The 8,480-nt window shown below is 46.0% G+C and overlaps 1 long non-coding RNA gene across 1 annotated transcript; it reads right to left on the minus strand.

Moving 5' to 3' along the window:
* Positions 1-2,868: 2,868 nt before the first annotated feature.
* LOC125128818 (uncharacterized) lies at positions 2,869-6,151 on the minus strand. Its single transcript, XR_007135329.1, has 3 exons — positions 6,057-6,151; positions 4,431-4,549; positions 2,869-2,997 (listed from the first exon to the last, which is right to left on the minus strand). It is a non-coding gene; the product is annotated as an uncharacterized LOC125128818 (long non-coding RNA).
* Between the last annotated feature and the right edge of the window lie 2,329 nt (positions 6,152-8,480).

An 8,480-nucleotide genomic window follows, 5' to 3' on the forward strand; every position in this document is an offset into this window, starting at 1 on the left:
AGAACAGACTTGTGGTTGCCAAGGGAGAGGAAGAGGGACTGGGAGGGACTGGGAGTCTGGAGTTAGTAGATGCAAACTATTACATTCAGAATGGATGAGCAATGAGGTCCTACTGCATAGCACAGGGAACTGTATCATTCCCTTGTGACAGAACATGATGGAAGATAGGGTAAGAAAAGGAATGCGTATATATGTATGTATGTATGTGTGACTGTGTCACTATGCTGTATAGCAGAGATTGGCACAACATTGTAAATCAACTATACTTTAATTAAAAGCAAAACAAAACAAAACTCACACGGCCACACAGAAAAGTCAGGTGCAAGGGACCAGACAGACACACAAAGAGGTCCTCAGCCACTTCGCACATTTAGATTGGTTTGTTCAAAATACGTTTATGGTAAAATATATGTACTATAAAATGTAACATTTTGATTTTTTTTTCTCTTTTTAGGGCTGCACCTAAAAAGAGTCTGGCATACGGAGGTTCCCAGGCTAAGGGGTCAAACCAGAGCTGTAGCTGCCGGCCTACACCACAGCCACAGCAATGCCACGTCCCAGCCACACCTGTGACCTACAACACAGCTCTCGGCAACGCTGGATCCTTAACCCACTGAGTGAGGTCAGGGATCGAACCTGCATCGTCATGGATACTAGTTGGATTTGTTTCCACTGCACCACAAAGAGAACTTCCCCATTTTGAGCATTTTTAAGTGTACACTGACATTAATTATATTCACATTGCTTTGCAGCTATGGCCACTGTCCACCTCCAGCGTGTTCTCATCTTCCCAAGCCGAAACCCTGTAGCCATTAAGCAATAGCTCCAAGCCTGCTCGCTCCCCTTCACCTCTTGGCAACCTCTGTTCTCCTTTGCACCTCTAGGAATCTGGCTAGTCTAGGTGTTTCACATAAGTGGGATCATACCGTATTTATTCTTTTATGTCTGGCTTATTTCACTCAGCATAACATCTTCAGGGTTCATCCATGCTGTAGCATGGGCCAAAATTTCCTTCCTCTTTAAGGCTGAATACTATTCCTTTGTAAGTACGGACACACTTGGTTCATCCATGGACCTTCGAGTTCTTTCCACCTTTTAGGAGCTGCCAGGTTGCTTCTTCTTCTTCTTCTTTTTTTTTTTTAACCACCTGTGGTAGAGGTTTACTTGCAGTAAAAAGAGTTGGCAGGGAGTTTCTGTTGTGGCTCAGCAGAAACGAATCTGACTAGTATTCGTGAGGATGCAGGTTCGATCCCTAGCCTTGCTCAGTGGGTTAAGGATTTGGCATTGCTGTGGCCTCTGGTGTACGTCGCAGATGTGGCTCAGATCTGGTATTACTGTGGCTGTGGTGTAGGCTAGCAGCTGCAGCTCTGATTCGACCCCTGGCCTGGGAACCTCCATATGCTGAGAGTGTGGCCCTAAAAAGATCAAAAAAAAAAAAAAAGAGTTGGCAGAGAGGTTAGCTGGGAGAAGGAGAAACTCAGAGCAGAATAGGAACTAATCAACTCTCTCTTTTCACAAATGTGAAAACTGAAATCTGTAGACAGTCTGAATGGCTCAGTAGGGATTGAATCCATGCAACAGCGGTGACCTGAGCAGCCACAGTGACAACGCTGGATCCTTAACCTGCTGCGCCACAAGGCAACTCCTGGATCGTTTTTTAAATCTAGTACCATGTTTACCATGAATCTAGTCTGAATCCAGCTGAACCCCATGACAGTCAAGGAATATGGCTGCAACCAGACACAGAGATCTCGGGAGCCTGAGAACACAGGATGGGATGGCAGGTGCGGCTGTTGCACCTGCAGAGAAACGAAGCTGGGGGACTGTCCACGCAAACTGTCAACGTGCTTTTGGGTCTCACTTCTATGGGTCACCAGTCCTTTCTTTCCACCTCTGCTGTTCACATGCTCTCCTCCTATTCGTCCCCTTTCTTGGTCTCAGCAGGATAAGAACGATCTCGGCTGAGCAGGTAAAAGATTATTTTGCCAGCTATACCCCCACCAGGGAGGTTGCGATTTTAATTAGCATCTCTGGAAAGTGGAACATTTTAGAGACAGAGAGTCTGCGAGTATAACAGCAGAGGGTGAGAGTTGTACTCAGGCCGAGGGCCGGGGTGGGAGGAGGATGCCTCATTTACTTGTTCTTGGAGCGGGTTAGAAGCTGCAGGCAGAGGCAGCTGGGGGGTTGCCTGCTCAGCCTCCATCCCTCGAAAAGGATATAGGCTCACTCACAAACGTCTTAGGGCTTGGTTTCTTTCTCAGAACTCTCCCTTGAGGGAAAATGCAGATTGTATTTATTTTACCATTCATACTGCACGCACCGGAGCCTTCTGCACAAAATGAGTTTCCAGTCAAACCCAGGAGGATGATTAACCGCTGGCCAAATATTTCAAACTTGGGTGAAGGAGTCAAGGATAACAGGAGTGCTTTTGTTGCCACTTTGTTACTTTACCCCCCAGACTTATTATGGGTCAATAACAACAAATAAACATTCTTATTGACGAACATCTTCTTTTTAGCCTTTGACAGTGAGCACTGAATAAGATATATACTTCATTAAATATTTGCCTTATTTTTCGTTATCTACTTTTATTAATCTTACACACACACACATCACCTTGCCCTTGCTCCACACAGAGCATAAGAAAATCTAGTCTGTACTGGAATCTTCTGTTCACTTACTACAATGATTATTTTTTTATGTAAAGTGCCCCAATTGTCTCTAATATCAGCTATTACTCACGAACAAATACAAGTGTATATGAATTTTCCTTAGGGAGTCATAGTTTATGAAAAAGTAATTTATTTCTGTCTTAGAGAGAGAGAGATAGATAGATAGATAGATAGATAGATAGATAGATAGATAGATAGATTGATTTTGATTGCCACAAAAACCAAATATCTCCAAGTCCAAAGCAGAATGTGGAGGCCAGGACCAGTAACTACTACTTGTCCAGAGTTTCAGGGCTGCCAGGATTATCTTCTTTGATCCTCACATCTGCAATGGGAGGTGGTCAAGGTGGTAAATAGTTGTCCAATTTATAAACGTGGAAACTTGTCTCAGACAACTTGCCAAAGGTGTAAATCTATCTGACTCAGACCTGAGTCTTTTAATTCCAAATCCCACTCTCCACCATACTGTGTGCAGCCATCACTACCTGCCTATCTCTACTAGGCTGGCAGTTTATTTTCAATGCCCAGTTAACTGGAAATCTCTGCTAAAGCCAACAAATGTAGCAAATGGCCATGTTAGATCTTACCTTCAATGTGTGTTTCTCTCACATGGTCACTTAATCAGGTGTAACATGGTTAAATAAGGCTGAAATATATGTCACTGTAGCTTTTGTTGGTGGTGTTTGGCCACACCTGTGGGATCAAACCCACATCATGGCAGCAACCTAAGCCACAGTAGTGACAACACCAGGTCCTCAACTCACTGAGCCACCAGGGAACTCCAAAAGTAGCTATTTTTAAAAACTGTTTCACAATAAACATTTAAAAAAATCGTTTACCACTTGAGAGTTTGGAAGTAAGATTTCTAGAAAGGTTTAAAAGTTGAAAAACACAATTAGCTAAAATGTAAGTACATTTATAGGATTTTAACCAAGCCACAGTGTCTAAAATGTTTTCTAAACTCAAAATTATCCAAGCCTACACACACAAGAGAAGTCATTTCTCCAGCTTTTCTTTTTCCCTTATCATTTGTTTATAATAATCATCTGGCGTGTCTTGTAAACAGATATGATACATGCTGAGAGAATACTTTTCTATAGAAAGAGTAACTAATTATAACGCATATTCTCATGCTTTAAATGCTTTAAGTACATTACTTGCTTTTACTTTTATATAAGCTCATTTATTTTTTGCTTACTTTACTAAAGAAACATACTTCCCCCCTTCTTTAAAAAATTTTATTTTGTTCTCAATCCTACTCTCTTCCACCAAAGTGTAACAAAGTCAACAGACTAGTTGTACAGTAATGAGAAAACCAACAAGGATCTCCTTCAGAGTAAAGCTGAAGGGAAACAATTTGTAGTAGTAAAGATTTATTCCCCTATCCTCCCCTCCAAATATTACATGTCTCAACAAAGAATTCTTGTTTAACTTTATTGAAAAATGTGTAGCAGGGTGGTGTTTGGAAAAAACTACAGATCTACATGTACATATGTTAGCATTGCTTGTTCCAACTAGGCACAAGGAAAATGAGAATTTCAATTTGTTTCACTGACATCCCATGGAGGCAAAAGAAAAATATTAAGTGTATCGGGAGTTTTCTTTTTTTTTTAAGTCAGCATCAGAGAAATTTCTTAACATGTGGATAAAGATATACTAAAAATTAATAATAATAATAATAATAAACAAGGAACCAAGACTCTCAGCTTTATATTCTTTCTTTCCAACACCTTCCTTCAATCATTATGGGGGCATTACCTTCAGCTCAGTTTTAACGTTGCAGAGTCTGAGCTTAAAATGAACATTTCTGCCCATTTGCAGTGAACAGCAGCCATTGGTCCAGAATTTCACCTCACAAACTGCATACATTATTTCTGCTAAAAGAGATTTATAGTTAATTGTTTAAAGGAAATTTCTCATTTTTTAAAAGTAGGTGATTCTTATAGAGAAACCTGTGACTAACAGAAAAGGAACTGAAAACTGAAAAAGACAGCAATATAAAATGAATCCATCAGGAGACATCTAAGGCTCCCGGTTTCCTGCGCCCCTCACTGAGTGTTCTAAGAGGGGCCCTGGGCTCCGACCAGTAGTGCCAGGTTCTTCCCAGGAACTGCAAACAGTGTTGAGCAGGATGCAGCCTCTGTTCTGAAGAGCAGGACAAGCGACCGCGGTGCAGGGCCGTGGTTTGGGGCAGAGGTGGGGACGCAGTGCGCGCCCCCAGTTCTCTCTTTGGGGAAGGAGATGAGGGAAGGGAAGGAAGCCACCTCTCAGGAAATGAGACCTGGGAAGTGCTGCAGAAGCTAAGGAGGACTGGGCGCCTTCAGAGAACTGAAAGCAGTTCAGGTAGGCTGGGGCTGGGGGAGGGTGGGAGCAGTGGCCGCTAAAAGATCCAGACGGTGACAGGATTAGGACGCCCTATTTTTTTTTTTTTTTTTTAAGTAAAAAGCGAATTTAAGGAGATAGGACTTCACCCTGAGGGCAACAGACAGCCCCTAAAAGAGTTTTAACGGGGCGAGGGGAGGGGGGAGCCACAAGATCGGGTTTACTTTACAACCAAGTACCTATGTGGTTGCAATGTCGAGAGGGGGATGGGGCAAAACGCGAGACCCGGAGACCAGTGAGGAGGGAACGGCGGTAATCCAGGTGGACGACGCCGGTGGCCTGCCACGGGGAAGTCACAGCAGGGCAGGAGTGACTACAAGAAGTAAATCGGATCCTGGGGCTTAATTACTGGAGGATGGGGCGAGGGGCTGATGGCCAAGCCTTAGGATGCAGTTGCTGAGGTGGGAACGTGCGGAGCTCCGTTTAGGACCCACGGATTAAAAGATGTCTACGGCACCCAACCTCAATAAGCCTAGACCTCAGGACGGGGTGGTCTGGAAGCAGGACCGAGTGGACTCGGTCAGAGAAGAAAGTGGCCCAGGACAACTCCCCAGGGAATCCTTCTCGTGAGACTCGACAATGCTTACATTCCACTTTTCTTCAAATATACACTGAATCACAAAATATGCTGCGAGATAGGCAGAGTTCATTGCTTTCGTTTTGCAGGTGAGGGAAAGAAGGCTTTGGGATACCAGTTTGTTCATGATTACCCGCAGTAAGCCTAGACGTCCCATCTCTCAGCCAGTACACTCCCTACTCTGCCCCCAAATTAAGTCAATACACCGGCCTGCTGAAACTAATTCTTTCTTAAATTTTCGGTAGAAGAGACCACAGAAATGAAAATATTTAAAAAATGCCTCTTGTTCCTTTTTATCCCCAATTCCCATGCAAAGATATTGTAATCGATTTTCAATGTTAATAAATATTACCAGCCATTAAAAATATGTGAGCACTTTTCTTTAGAAAAACTCGGACAGAGAAAAATCTGAGAACACATCTCACCAGTAAGGCCACAACTTCTCTAAGTTCTGTGTTGCATAAATAAGCCTTGACAGATTCTGGCTTTACGCTCATTAACTCGGCACGTCCATCCCCGGTTTTCCTATCTCCAGGACGTGCCTACCCGCCCCCGCCCCCCTCCGGCCGCACCACCTGCTCCCGGCACCTCCCCCTCCTCCCGGCTGCCCGCCCGCGCCGGTTCTCACGCGGGGCCCGCGCCCCTCCCCGCTGCTCCCGCCCTTTCACTTCCGCGGAGCTTCCGAATCTGAGCCGCCGGGGTCCCCGCCCGGCTTCCCAGCCGCTCCTCACTCCCGCTTCCCCCGCCCGCCTCGCGGCGCCGCGCCCCCCACGAAGTTCTGCCTCCCGCGCCGCCCCCCGCGAGGACTTCAGAGGCGGGCCCCGGCCGGCCGGCGCTGATTGGCCGCCTCCTCGGCGCCCCGCCCCAGTGCACGCGCAGGAGGTGGGGCGGGCCCGGCGTGGACGCGCGAGGCGCGGGCCCGAGGACGAAGCGTCCGTGACCCGCGTGCCGGTTTGGGCGTCCGGGCCCCGGCGACCTCGAGGCGGGGGCGGGCGGTGGCGGAGCACACCGGCACTGAAGGCTCACATGGCGCCTCAGGTCTCCCCCCCCAACGCCCCGGCGGCCCCCCCTCCCCACCCGGCCACGGCCAGCCGGGCGTCCCGCAGGGACTGGGAGCTGCCCCAGGGGCCGTCATCGTCGCCAGCCCGGTAGCCCGGATGTCGCTGCCCCCCGCGGCGGGGCCGCCGACGCGCTCTTCGGCCCGGGAGGAGGCTCGCCTTAAAGGGACAGCGCCGCGTTCGAGCCGGAGGGGGCGGTGCGTCCTGCGCTCCGAGCGCGATCCCTGCCCAGGGGGACGCCACGGCGCCCTCCTTCCCGAGCCCCCAGCCCCGGGGCGGGGCGCAGTTGGGGCGCGGCCTCCTGCCTGGGGATGGCCGCAGATGGCCGCCCGGAGGCCAGGTTTTCCTCCGGCCCGAGTTGTGGCCGGTGGCGCCGCGAGGGGCCGGGAGGCGCCGGCCTGTGATTGGCCGAGGCCGCCGTGAATGCAGGACATTGTCTGGTCGCGGCGGTCTCTGTCCCTGCCCGCCGCCCTTCCTCCGAGCAACATGGGTGCGGAGCTGGAGCCCCGGACCGCCCGGTCCCCTCCGGCCGGAGTCCCAGTAGCGGCGGGAACCCGGAGGGGGAAAACCTAACTTTTACAAGAGATCATGGAATCTGAAAGTGGAGTAAGGTGCTGTTTCAAAATACGAAATCATTCTCAACTAGGAAATAAAATCATTTTTGTTTGACATAAAGGTTTCTTTTAAGATGAAAATGTTAATTGCAAAGGGCCAACTGTCATAAAAACAGTTTCGTTTTGTCTTCAAGATTTCTTTAGTTGGGATCAATGATGATTCATCTGAATATTCTTTATAAAAATTCAAGCAATTCATATGTTGTATATTCATACATAATATATGAAATAACCTTCTAGACAGTACAACTTCTCTGGGTCTTAGTTTCCTTACTTGTAAAAGGAGGGTGCTGGACCCTTAGCTTCCTAAGTTCGCTTCCATTGTTCGAATAATTCTGATTATCTTAAAATCTTGCTATAGCCTATGTAATGGATCATATCTCAAGGCCTCGGAATAGATGAGACCTTTGAAAGAACCCTTGAGATGATGGTTCTCCTCAGATTGTCTTTGAAAATACCTGGATGTTATTTAAGTGAAGTTGTAATCTTTTAGTGGGCAATTTTGGAGTAAAGGTAAATGAGCAGTAGAGAAATGTATGGAGATCAAACAGTTATTAGTCAATGCGAAGAGCAGGGTTTTCTTTCATCCTAAAGAAGTTTTCTAGCTAATAGAACAGTTTTAATAAGGAATAACCATCTTTTCTATTTCCTTCCCGCTATCAAAGGAGTAGGAAGATGGCAAAGGAGAGAAGACATACATGAGATAAGAAATACAGAAATGGAAAATGTTTGGAGAGTTTAAAATTAAGTTGATATTTGCTTTTTAAAAACATTGTTTAGAAAAAAATTATCGTATAGTTAAAAGCGGGTGTGTTAATATAGATAATACTTTGTAGCTTCAGTTTCATGCTCTCTTCAAAATTAAAAAAAGTCAGTGATTTTATTTAATTGAGCAATCAACAAGAATTAGAGGCTTGGAAATGACAAATAAATGAAGGAAGGAAGGTATCCAGAAAAGATAAATGTAACGGATAAATTTAACATGATTCATTGCAAGAGACATGACCTCATTCCTTAATAAAGGGGTTTCCACTAAACTAGATTTGATGTTTGATAAATTTATGTTACAGACTTTCCTCAGAATTATACTAATTTGATATGCCGCTCCCATTTTTTTTTTTTTTTTTGGTAAAGGGAAGAAATACAAAGAAAAATTTTAAACATTGTTGCAGCTTCC

This window comes from Phacochoerus africanus, chromosome 6 (assembly GCF_016906955.1).
Source record: "Phacochoerus africanus isolate WHEZ1 chromosome 6, ROS_Pafr_v1, whole genome shotgun sequence".
NCBI classification, from domain to species: domain Eukaryota; kingdom Metazoa; phylum Chordata; class Mammalia; order Artiodactyla; family Suidae; genus Phacochoerus; species Phacochoerus africanus.